Source organism: Mixophyes fleayi, chromosome 5 (genome assembly GCF_038048845.1).
Source record: "Mixophyes fleayi isolate aMixFle1 chromosome 5, aMixFle1.hap1, whole genome shotgun sequence".
Lineage (NCBI taxonomy): Eukaryota > Metazoa > Chordata > Amphibia > Anura > Limnodynastidae > Mixophyes > Mixophyes fleayi.
The window spans coordinates 68,219,649-68,233,114 of NC_134406.1; the positions used below are offsets into that span (position 1 = coordinate 68,219,649).

At 39.5% G+C, this 13,466-nt stretch overlaps 1 protein-coding gene and 1 long non-coding RNA gene across 4 annotated transcripts in view; both read right to left on the bottom strand.

Moving 5' to 3' along the window:
• The window catches only part of LOC142158418 (uncharacterized), a 401,996-nt gene extending 394,708 nt beyond the window's left edge, over positions 1–7,288 (bottom strand). For both annotated transcript variants that reach the window (XR_012692773.1, XR_012692774.1), the window contains exons 1-2: positions 7,068–7,288; positions 6,131–6,209 (exon numbers count right to left, since the gene is read on the bottom strand). This is a non-coding gene — a long non-coding RNA (uncharacterized LOC142158418). The remainder of the gene's footprint in view (positions 1–6,130; positions 6,210–7,067) is intronic.
• THRB (thyroid hormone receptor beta) overlaps positions 1–13,466 on the bottom strand; it is a 295,226-nt gene that overhangs the window by 114,523 nt on the left and 167,237 nt on the right. The gene's annotated exons all lie outside the window — the stretch shown is intronic.

The following is a 13,466-nucleotide window of genomic DNA, read 5'->3' on the forward strand; positions in this document are numbered from 1 at the left end:
AAAAATAACAATCGTGTTTTAGCAAACCATAAATATGTCCAAACGTTATTGAAAGGCAATAAATAAATCGGGGGAGAAAAACCTGAGAGACAGAGTTGACCCTGGCAAAGTATCAAGTATGAGTAAAGATATTCCTTGGAAACCAACAAAAGCCAGTGATTCTGTAAAAAGAATTAAACGACTCTCATCTGAAATAATCCTATTTTTGTCTCTATTAAAATATCAGCAATTTGTAAATCCACTTAATATACTGCAAATGTATTACAGGCACTTATATAAACAATTCAGTTCTGCCTTTCTATAGCACTGCATTAGTGTTAAAGCATTCTTCCCAACATATGAATTGTATTTGTTTGGACAATCTCCGAGAAATTGACATTGCTATCATACTGGGGGGGTTACTGCAACACATTTAGGTGCCACATCACCCAAGGGCATGTCTAATGCTTCTGAAGAGCAGATTTATAAATGTCTCCCACAGCATACCGCTCAGTCTTTCAAATGGCCAAAGACAAGTTTTAAGACTTAAAAACTATATAAAATTCATCTATAGACTATTAATTTACAAGTTATTATTTAACATAGCTTATTGTGCATATAACAAAAAGCACTAAGACAATATTAAAATACAGAGTGGGTGTTATTATACTGTAAGGACATTTTAAGGATACTAGACACTTATGGGGGTTAATACAATTTGTTTTTTTATGCATCAGACCTGGAATTTTGCAAGAGAAAAGGAATGGAAGATTTGGGTCTAAACAGAGTCAGTGGGAGGAATTCAATTGACCGTGGGTTTTTTTTTCCGCTAGGGTAAAAAAAAAAAATACCTGCGCGGGTTTTGATCCGCTGGCGCGACTGTTTTTAGCTACCACTGCGTAAAAAATCGTGCAATTCAATTCTAAAACAGGTAAGCCAGCCCCCGCGCGTTAGTCATTTGTTGCTTGCAAATTCTTTGGGGAGTGAAGGGGAGGGTTTAACGTGGTCATCTATAATACAAAAAATACATTGGCATACATTGATATTGCATTACACAACCTTCCTATTTTATAATATCTACATACAGTACCCTTTTTTACTATATTTTTGTATTTTACTGTTTTTTACTATACAATCATCTATACCATGGCAAAACACACTAGTACATACATATTAGTACATATAACATCTATAAATATATAAATCAGTGATTAGTGTGTTTATTATTTTTACGATTTTTTTTTTTACATGCTTTTTGTAATAGAAAATCCCCTTTTTAATGTTATGCATTACTGATAAACATAATTCATCTTTTTTTTTTTTTTACATTATTACATGATTTCAAATAGTTTTCTTATGTTTTACATTTTTTGCACAGCCATGAGAGGTGCGAGATAAAACTGGAGATTTGACAGTTTACCGCGCCGCGTTAAAAAACAATTGAATGGTTTTTAACGCTTCTACCTCCCTCCCTTCCTATACTTTCAATGGATATTCTACTTGTCCATGATAGGAAGGTTTGTGCGTTAAAATTTTTATTGAATATCGGGTAAAGTTAACCTGCTCTAAAATGAGTGAAAACCGCGTTAAAATTACTTAACGCGGTGTAAAAAAAAACCTGCGGTCAATTGAATTATCTCTTTAAAAAGAGGGACAGTTAGGAGGATTTCCATGGCATAAATGGTAGTCTTAGAAAATCCTAAACTAATAAGTCTAAACTGTCCCTTTTGACTGTGTGTGAGACAGGAGTCCTGAGACACCTACAAAGTGATGCTACATTTTAGCTACTTTTCAGCCTTCTACATTGCATTTAATCAAAGGGTAATGGTATAGACTTGTATGTTCACATATGGAACATTACACCAATTACAAGAGGTAACTATCATTTCCACTTACACAAACAACTAAATTCATTCTTTCTATAAAAGCAAATAATCAAAACAACTGAGACTGTCCTCGTCTTGTCTACAGCATTCCATAAATGCTAAAACGTCTGTACTAACAAACCCCAACTTCTAGTTGTAGCTCCCTCATCATACGCCTGAGGTGCTCTGGGAGTGCTGAAACCTCCTGGAAGCCGGGTATGAGCAATTCACTTGAAATGAACTGACACTTTGTTTGCATTTCACATGTAGAACATTTACATATTATTTACATTGTGGATACTGTTTGAAATTGTACTATTTTTAAGTGATATCCAAGGTCACTCTCAATCAACGTTTGGCTCGCTACTTGCAAATTCCTGTGCGATGTAACCAGCATATAAATATTATTGTAGAGAGCTTGGCCAATAAAGTGCCCAAGTAACTATTTTCAATCATGATAAAACACATGAATCTTTCAGGAACACTGGAAGAGCTGTCAGTTTGTTGACCTACAATCACTGCTCACAGCAAGCTCTGTCAGCAACCCAAAGTGACAAATGCTAGATGACAACTGCCACTTAAGGATGCAATCAAACAACATAGTATTACATTACCAATATTGGATTAAAATCTATAGCAGTAAGTAAAAAGGTCACACACAACCATCAAGTATGTCACCTGTGAGTCCTCCTGATATTTTGTCTTTCTTCCTTTTCAAATTGACAGCATGATGCATTCACACAGCCTGTTCTGCCATAGGGTGCAGGGGCAAACACAGGGTTTGCAGAGGGGAGTTCCACACCACACCGCCAGTGGGTGTGACCAGCATGCATGGGGGCGTGGCTATAATTTTAGAGAGTGCTTGGCTGCTCTCCAACTCTCTCTAGCCCCATAATATACATGGACAATGCTGTGTGCACTACTGTTAGATGCACACAGCTCTCTCTTTTCGAGCAGAGCCGTGTGAAGCGGGGGCAGGGTCCAGCCACCTCAATTATACAGTGCCCCAAACTTGAAGGGGGGTTTCCAGGCACTAGGACCCCCCCCCCCCTCAGTTTGCCTATGGGGTGCTGGTGTCTTATCGCTGACCGATATCAGCCGTAGGTTTCATGGACATGATGTGATGTTACTGTATTGGCTATACCACAGTAGGAGTAGGTTCATTAACACCAGAAGCTTTTCTATACATGTAATGTGAAGCTCTCTTACAGGAACGTTCTTCTCATTAAGTGAGCACAACCTTAGTTGTGGCAGAAACATGGTTCTAATGTCACATCCTGGCATCTAACTTGCAAAGTCTCCCTAATGTGCACTCACTGGGGGCAATTAATAAAAATAACACTAATTGTGGAGATAAGGGCATTTTTTTTATTGATTATACTCGGCTGAACCAGAGCAATAAGGTTACCTGATAAGTAGATATAACCCAAAGTGTTGCGAGCAGTCTGGAAAACTGATTCAGGCAATAACAGTTCATTGCAGATGAGCTAAAGAAACACTTGCAATGAATTGAATATAACTTTTCGCATCTGCCTTATACTTTGTATAAGGAAGTAATATGTATTCCAAAAGTAATTTTTTGTACATTAAATAATATGTAAGTTACTGCTTAGTTTATATTGCAATAAATCGGTTCTGCAAAGATATGTGCGCTAATATAAAAAATAAAAGTAGTTTTGTTAATTAAATATAGCCTAACAACCAACCATGATATGTCTCTGCAATGAGAGTGAAAGCTATACTAGATGTGTTGATAATATCATGTTGCCATAGGGACTTCACAGCAAATTAATCCATTAACTTTCCACTGTGGTAGGAGTACAGATGTTCTTCCCTAGTGTGCTGTTACAGCGTATACATATGCACCAATCAGCTACAACTTTAAAATCACCTGCCAAATACTGTGTAGGTCCCCGTTGTGCCACCAAAACAGCTCTGACCCATCGAGGCATGGACTCTACAAGACCTCTGGAGGTGTCCTCTGGTATCTGGCACCAAGATGTTAGCAGCAGATCCTTTAAGTCCTGTAAGTTGCAAGGTGGGGCCCCCATGGTTCAGACTTGTTTTTCCAGCACATCCCACAGATGTTTGATCGGATAGAGATCTGGGGGAATTCGGAGGCCAAGTCAACACAGTGAACTCTTTACCATGTTTCTCAAACCATACCTGAACATTTTTTTGCAGTGTGGCAGGGCACATTATCCTGTTAAATGAGGCCACTGCCATCTGGGTATACCATTGCCATGAAGGGGTATACTTGGTCTGCAACAATGTTTAGGTAGGTGGTACATGTCAAAGTAACATCCGCATGAATGCCAGGACCCAAGGTTTCCCAGCAAAACATTGCCCAGAGCATTGCCTTCTTCCCATGGTGCATCCTGGTGCCACCACTGTTGCAACATGATTTCATCTTTGCCTTTCATGAAAATATTCTATATACAGAACAATATCTGCTTATGCTACAAAGTGTTTTGGGTAAGTTAGAGATCAGTTTACCCTTTGGTGCAGGTGGTTAAGTTTGTTGTGATTTATGTTCTAAGTGGTCCAGTAATTGTGAATGGTGACCCTTCTAAGCCATGGACCGTGACTGGAGGATAACTGTGAGAATGTTGTTGTGAAAATGTGTTATGTCTGCTTTTATTTGCACTACAATACCACCTTGAGGAGAGCAGGGAAACACTGGCTCTTCACTAAACCTCAGGAGGCAGCAGAGTAAGTATTACTACTTCACAATCTACTTCCCAGAGGCAGTATATAGTTATTGTTTAAGTTTAGGTAACAAATTTAAATGTCTTGCTGACTTTCCTTTATGGGACCACTAATCCATTAATATTAACATGACCCATTTCATTGGTAGATATTTGTCTGCTCCTGAATTTAGGATTAACTTACACAAATGACGTAAAATGCTTATTTTGCATGAATTGGTGCACCAAGCCACCTTGATTCCGTAGAATAGTCAGTGCTAAATTCAAAAGGAGTCAGATATCTACAAAAACAAGTGACCCAGGGTGATCCTTTATCACTTCAATTAAACAATGTGGCAATTTACAAGGGGTGTGAAGAGAACTTTGGGTGCCTCATAGCAAATATGTGATTATGTAGGGAGGGTGGGGGGGGGGAATCTCTCCCTAAATAACCTTAATGGTTGGCAACCTCCTCTTCCGCTTCACGCACTTTACACTTATTGCTTTGAGAGGAAGGAACCACCAGACTTCCCTTTGTGTAGAATGTAATTGTGCCCATGAATGCCGGCTGGTGAGCACTGCAATCTCTTGCTGTGTCAGCGGTCACACAGCGGTGAGCTTATTAAGCTTCCTGTTAACTGAGGGGGTACAGTGCCCTACAGCAGCACAGAGGCTGCTCTCTGAAGGCTCTGAAACTAAAGAGGAAGAAAGTCAGCAAATTATAAGTCCAGGTGCAGGAGTTTTTCCTCTACCCAAATAACTTACAAGATCCAAAGCTCTCAATTCAAATCATACAAACCAGGTTAATAGGTTATATAAACCTACGACAAATGTACACCTTCGCTAAGTCATTGTTCCCTTCATGTTGAGTTATTTGGAAATAATAGAGCCAAAATGTAATCTAATGAGAACTCCATCCTGTAGAGCTGCATAGATTATCTGCCGCTCATTACAACCGTGAAAAATGGATGTTTCCTAACAAATGCAGTTTTTAATGGTATCATAGCAGAAGCATGCAGACTTATGCATGACAGACAGAACCCTCCTGCAGCAAATAATGATAGCTTGTCAAATCGTAAGAGTGCGTGGGAAAGAAAATCCTGCTGGTAAAAGTGGTTATTTTGTTCTACATGTGCTGATGTCTGCTCAGGGCTGCCAAGAAGAATTCAGGGCCCGGGTACAACAAATTCATGGGGCCCCCCTCATAGTGAAGTAAGCCCCAAAATTTTTTTGCGCCGCCTTACGGCGGCGCAAAAAAGATTAGGTATATGGTCATATATTCAGGGGCGTGGCTAGCCAAACGGCAGTGCAAAAATTTTGGGAGGTGCGGTCATGCATTTGGGGGCGTGGCAAACGTGCCATTGGGGCGTGGCTAACATAAAAACCACTAGGCTCTCAATTCGCCCGAGCGTCACATATGTTTAAGCACTCCTGACTTTCAGGACATCTACCACCACAGGGTAGTATACAAACAATGCAGTGTGTACACAAACAGTTTAGTCTTGGCCTACACCTTACATTGGACACAACATTCACCAAAAATTGGTATTGTCCCTACTAGAATCACAACATTTCACACACTGTGCTGCTCTCTCCTACCTGTTCTTCTCACTTTCTCCACCTGTGGCTGCTGCTTTCTTTAGTTGTGGCTTGTCCGGATCCAGAAATGTTGAAGGACCTATTTTGAAAAAAAAATGGCTACATTTAGAAAATTACAGCCAGCCCCAGCGTTAAATCAATAGCACCCACGATTAATAATTAGGCCTTCCTCCAGCTCCAATATTATAATAATGTGCCCCTTCATCATCGCCATGCCTTATGATCACACTGTGCCCTCCATGCTGTTTTTGCCCCCTTCATCTGGCTCCCCTTCATCAGACTATACTATGCTGCTCCCCCCCTTTTTCAATCCCACTGTGCCATGCCTCCCCCCCCCCTTTGTAACCCCACTGTGTCATGCTGCCCACCATTTTTTAACCCCCACTGTGCCATGCTGACCCCTGTTTATTAACCCCACTGTGCCATACTGCCCCGTTTTTTAACCCATCTGTGCCCCTCTCATTTTTTCACCCCCTCTGTCATGCTGCTTTCCCATTTTTTAACCCCTCTGTGCTCCCCCCTCAATTTTTAACCCCTCTGACATGCTGCTTTCCCATTTTTTAACCCCTCTGTGCCCCCACTCATTTTTTAACCCCTCTGACATGCTGCTTTCCCATTTTTTAACCCCTCTGTGCCCCCACTCATTTTTTAACCCCTCTGACATGCTGCTTTCCCATTTTTTAACCCCTCTGTGCTCCCCCTCATTTTTTAACCCCTCTGACATGCTGCTTCCCCGTTTTTAACCCCTTTGACATGCTGCTTTCCCGTTTTTTAACCCCTCTGTGCCCCCCCTTATTTTTTAACCCCTCTGTCATGCTGCCCCCCCCGTTTTTTAACCCTTGTGCTCCCCCTCATTTTTTAACCCCTCTGTCATGCTGCCCCCCCCCCCCGTTTTTTAACCCCTCTGTGCCCCCCTCGTTTTCCTCCCTTCACTTACCTTTTCTCCTCTCTTGGTCTTCTCTGCTGCTCTGTGCTCCATTGCTCCAGACTGACTGAATGCTGGGCATGACATGATGACATCACACCCAGCATTCAGACAGTCTGAATAGAGCACAGAGCAGCAGAGAGGAGGGATGCCGGCTCCGCGATCAGGTGAGTATGTTTTTTTTTTTTTTAAACTAGCCTGCTCCCCCCACCAACGACCGAGCCCCCCCCCACCCCCCCCCCCCCCCCCCCCCCCCGCCAAAAAAAAAAAAAAAAAAGGAAAGGAAAAAAAACGTTTGGAAAAAAAAAATTAAAAAATTTAAAAAAATCAGCAGCGCAAGGGCCCGGGCCGGGCCGGGCCCCCCTGACATGCCGGGCCCGGGTAATTAGTACCCGCTCCCCCCCCCTCTCGGCGGCCCTGTGTCTGCTGCTGACAGTTTCTATCCCAATAATATGTTTAAAACATGAGATTTGTCTCTCTGTACATCATGTAACACATGCTTTTATAGAAACATGCATCATATATAATGTGACAGCTTCCTTAAGGCAGTTGTGTGACACAATCATCTCTAATTATCACATTTTCTGTTAGATATGCAGGGACTGATTTATTAAGGATAGAAAAGTTAAAAAAAATTAGTAACTTTGCATCTTGACAAAACAATGTTACATTGGAGGGGATTGTAAATTTAAAATATGATGGCAGATTTATAGTTGGGGTAGGGCATGGACTAGATTAACTTTAAATACAGTGTAAAAATAAAGCTATCAAGTATTTGTGTGCTACATGAAAAAACAGCCAGTATTTTCCTTATGTTAATAACTGTAAACGTTGGTCAAAATAATCTATGAATATTGTGGTTGGAAATATAGGAGGTCATTTAAAATGTGTAGTGCATCCTGCGGTCCTCATAGGTTTGCAAATCTAACCTGCTGCTTTTACAGAGGAACTGAAGCTTACACAGGCAAAGGGACTGAGTTGGGCACTTAATTCCTTGCTTAGAGTGGAGAAAGTGCATTAATGCAACTAGTTTTGCAAAGCATTGCAGAAATTATATATCCTTCTACTCAGTGAGATGATTTAACTTAGATAAACATTTGGAGAGGGCACATTTTTAGGGGTATTCCTTGCCATGCAGGAGGTCTCCTGAACATTTCCACACTGCAAAACCACTTTGAATCAGAGATGGGGTCCATTCAGGTTCCTCCCTTGCTTTATTTGAGACCTATTTAGCACCTCCATGTTGCACTTTTGAGGAACGTAATAAAAATTGTCACAACATTTCCATATCTATTCCCGATATTCCCTCGCTTTAATGATTTATCTAAGGCATAAATGAGGATAAACCGAGCAGTACTTGAGGAGAAAGTCTAAAATGTTTATTGTGTGAAAGGGTTGGTTCTACAGAGGTAGGAGATTGACGTTTACACTTTTGCACAGTGTGTTATATCCACCTGCACACTTAGACACACATCCAGTTTGCGGAGATATCTCTCCAGAGCAGAGACGTGCATCTTAATGTGTGCTGAATGGATGATCCATGTGCACCAGTTCAAAACCACAATGCTTTACAATGCGTATTAAGTGTGCTTAGTAAATCATGCCAACAGCATTTACAAACATGACACCTGCATTAAGTATTTAAGAATTTCAGAAACTAAAACATAATAAAGCTTTTCCCATTATTATCTTCTGCTATCACCATCTTGGTTAAATTGGCTGCAAAGAATGGGGAACTATTATCGATGAGACCCGGTGAATGTTACTGCTGGCAGAAGATTCTGAAGACTTCAAAGAGAAAAATGGGAACACATTATTATAACAAACCAAACCAACAGGTAAAAAGAGATGATTTAGAAAGATCTAAACCAGTTTATTATGATTTAGAAAGATCCAAACCAGTTTATTATACTAACCAGGGCAAGAGGGATCTAGATCAAGTCATTATACAGATCAGATTCAAGAAAGGATTAATAAGAGGAAGAGAACTCCATGGGGAAATAGTGAAAATAGGAATCGGATGTCAGCACAAGAAAGTTACCAATATGGTGCTTGACCAAATGTGAGGTCTAATTCCTTAGAACACAAAGATTATTTTTTAGTTTGGATCTTATCAGATCTGGACAAGTTTGTGCACCCCAATCCTTTCCAAACATTAAGGACCCCCAAAAGATTAAGAAACCCTTCAGGGGGAAAAGTAGAGGAAAGAAGCTCAGAAAGAAGAATTAGGCTGAAATAAAGAATTCTGCCATTTTTAACCATTCAAATAAACAGTTAACTCCAGCACAAATTTGTTTGGTAAATAAAGATTTAAATTATGCTCCCCAGACAGACCCTAATATGTTTGATCTATTGATTGAATTAAATAGATATGTAAGAACATTATGTCGGAAAAAGTATTTTGCCATGAAGAATATTAGAAAATCAGGTTGTATGTCCAATATTGTTAAATGAGAGTGATAATTTGAGACTGGAGATGCTATTTGACCTATTAAAGGAGAATAATCATACAGACGATGTCTTGCTGTATGATATTAACCAGAAACCAGCAGTAAAGAGAGATGATAAGTACACTTTTAAGTACAAATCCAATCCCCCCTGCATACAGTAAAAGTGGTTCTATTGATTATTTCTACAAAGTAACTTTGAAAGATTTTAAACAACTTTGTTCTAAACCTAGAAAGAAGTGTACTTACTTAACTAAAGGTGAGAGAGAAGCCTTGAGCCAATTAAAATCTGATGATTCCATTGTTATAAAAGCTGCAGACAAAGGGGGGAGGAGTGGTAGTGTAAAATGTGGAAGATTATAGAAAATAAGCTTTAAAACAATTAGATGACAGAAATTATTACTTAAGGTTACTTATAATCCGATTACACAATATCAGATACAGTTGAGGATTTTGCTGGATGGGGCCCTGATCAACGGGGTGATATCCAGGGATGAGTTTTTGTTTGTTCACTTTCCACTTACACATATTTTCTATTATTTACCTAAAAATCACAAATCCCTGCAATCTCCACAATGATGACCAGGACAATCCTATAATTTCAGGTTTTGGGTCTCTCACTTTCAGTCATTCTTTTTATGTGGATCATTTTCTTCAACCCTATGTTGTCTCTCTAAAATTCTATCTATGCAAACATACACATTTATTAAATTTGATTGCGGAAATATAATGGAAAGATACCTATGGGTTTTTAAACCCTGGATGTAGAAGCACTCTCTACTAATATTCCCCACTTTAGGGTTGTGAGGGCTATTAGTATTGTGGGAGGATCCCAGAGAGACTTGTAAAATTTATCACTGATTCCATTTGTTTTGGTACACATTATTGTTTCCTATTGGATAACACTTTTTATCTTCAAGTGATGTGGACGGCCATGGGAACAAGGTTAGCCCCCAATTATGCCAACCTGTACATGGGAGAGTTTGAATTGCAGCATGCCTAGAGGGAGGCATAGGCATCAAGCCTGGTCTTCTATGATAATATAAGGTATGTGACAAAACAAGATTTTGTCACATACCTTAACACAATTTGAATTTAATTTGCACTTTACTCACACCTTTCACAGATCTTATATAAATGTCCTGGCTATAGCTCTGTCAGTTCAGGGCTCATCTATTCTACTTATATGAAGACAGTAGAAACTAATAATTATTTGCACTATCATTGTGCACATTTAAAGTCATGGAAAACAAATATACCAAAAAGGGCAACTAATGACACTTAAATGCAATCGTTGTTCTCAAGACCAATTTAAGAGTCAAGCAGACTCTATGATATTATTGATTGAGGTTACCCAGTGGATTTTCTGAAAAATGCTATAAGAGGAGTTGACTTAATGGATAGGTCGGAATTACTTACCACTAAAGATAAACATCAAATTATTTCTAAATTTAATATGTGTTCATACAATATTTAAAATATTATTAAAAAATATTCAACTATTGTACAGAAAGATACCATCTTAAAAACTGTACTACCACAAAAATCTGGATGTGAAAAATTTGGTAACACCAAGTTTTTCAGTACTAAAAAGAGTGATATTATTAAAACAAGATAGTAAGGATTTAAGTTGGCTTCTGCTGGGGCCACATGATTGTTATATATGTGGCAAACATCCATGCTTGACATGCAAATACATTAAAAATCAAATACCAGAAGTGATATCTATCTCAAATAAAAAAAAAGTTTTTTATTAAGTGTTTTATAAATTGCAATATATTGGGAGAACAATGAGACCACTAAAAAGAAGATTCATGGAACATAGGAAAAATATGCTCAACAAATTACAAACTTATAGTGTCCCTAAACATTTCGAAAATAGTGACCTTAGCTTTTAGAGATTATGTATTCAGGAAGCATTTTGGATTAATCAAATGGATACCCTTTATCCTGAATATATGAAAATATAGATCTGCATAGCATAATATGACACTGGGATAGATAGGAGCATGTATGAAGTGTATAATATGATCTAATTCACAATTAATGAGATAAGCCTCCACCTTCTTTTCCTCTCTTCCTTTTTATATTCCGTATATGCATATTAATTGCATTTTATCCAAATCCAGCTTTTCCTTTTAACTGATTTATCATTAATGTCTTTATTATTAACTGGTGGCATTCATTTTATATATAGAATTTTTTCTGTGCGTTCTCTTGCTAATTTATAATCCACATAGGCTTTGGAAGTATCGCACAGTGTCTTGTTTAGTAGTGCACAGCAGTTCTACACCCGAATTCAACAGCGCACAGACTTTGAGATCCATGTTTTGATGAATTCGGGACTGCGCAGAGCCGATTTACATGCGTTTTAAATCAAACGCATGTTACGCTCAGTATGCGTGCCTTGATGAATCAGGCTCAATATGTTTGTGGTATTCGTTTTTTAAATTAAGGTGATGCTGTTTATTTAAATCAAGCACACCTCTATAAAAGTGGTCAGCTTCTTTTAGAAATTCGATACCTTTGGTAAAGTTGCTGATGTAGTACCAAAACGTGTTGGTTTATTACGTTTTATTTGACATCTGTGTTAGGAACAGCAGGTAGCTGCTGTTTTCTTTTTGGCAGATGCAGTGTTGTTTTCAGCCTGAGTGTGATCACCTGAACTCCTCTCACCTGCAGCTCTATCTGACACCTGCCCTGATTGGCTACTACTGGTTTAAATACCTGTCAGCTTCACTCTGCCTTTGCCGGTTATAGTGTTCACATGCTTGCTTCTCCGTGCTCCTGGTTCCGTGATTAGTCTGCCAGTTTCCTGATTGTTACCCGTTCTGACCTCTGTCTGGATACCGACTTTGCTTGTTTGATTGTGACCCTGACCTCTGCCTGAATACTGACCTTGCTTGTTTGCTCGTGGCCCTGACTTCTACTTGGATTCTGACTCTGCCTTTTCATCTGAAAGATCTCCTCCCATCTGCAGGATCATGGTGCCATCTATTCTCTACATCAGACTCACCTGTGTCAGCAGTGTTTCACAGTACAGATTTACTGCTCTATCTTGCTCCAGCATTTTCCCTGACACTGTGCTGCTCTCTAGCTTCATCTCACTCAGGCCACAGCTGGTACTACACCTCTACTCCACACTGCCAATCTGGTGGAGGTTGGTACTGCATCCTGCTGCTAACGCAGTGTTCCTGCTTTTATCTGGTCCAGGATTATCTCTGCTCAGCATCCCACTGTCGAGTCTTCTGTGGTGCCTACCTACCAGAGTTGAGTTATCACTACTCGAGGATAAGTCCTGGGGACAACCGAGTTCCGGCGAACATATCTGGTTCTATGGGAAAGGGGGTTGCTATAGGTGAATCTCATGTCAACAACAGGTTCTGATAACTCAACACGTAGGGTGATTCGTTACAATCTGATTGTATTTCCTATTTGTGGACAAAAAAAATTGCAGCATAGGTTTGTTTCTTCCACCTGTATATCAGAACAATATCTGTCAGAATCAAAAAGTAGCTTTAAACACCTGAGAGTGTCCCTTTTGTCGAAAATGAGACCATCAGCGTGTTAACATCTGAAGGACAATAACGAAATTCCGTTTGTTCGGACCAAATTAAATATCACAAACCAGATATCTGCCCATCTACATTTGCGAATCGGATGTTTGCTTTGGAGCCGAAAGAAGAATACATTTACCTGTGGGTTTGTCCGGCTGGTTGCTGCTCCGGTTCTGTGTGCGGGGAGTAAGGAAGGTGACTATCTTCTCATGCAACAGTGATTGCTAAAAGTAGACTCCAGTATACATTGACAGGCAAGAACTAACTTTTCCTCCATTGGTCAAACACATCATTTGAGACTTGTGGTTCTCCATCCAACTTTGGATTGAACATTATATGCTAAACAGCTTTTCTCCATTTATACCTACAGCATGCAATTACTACTAGAAACGATTATTAATTCTGGT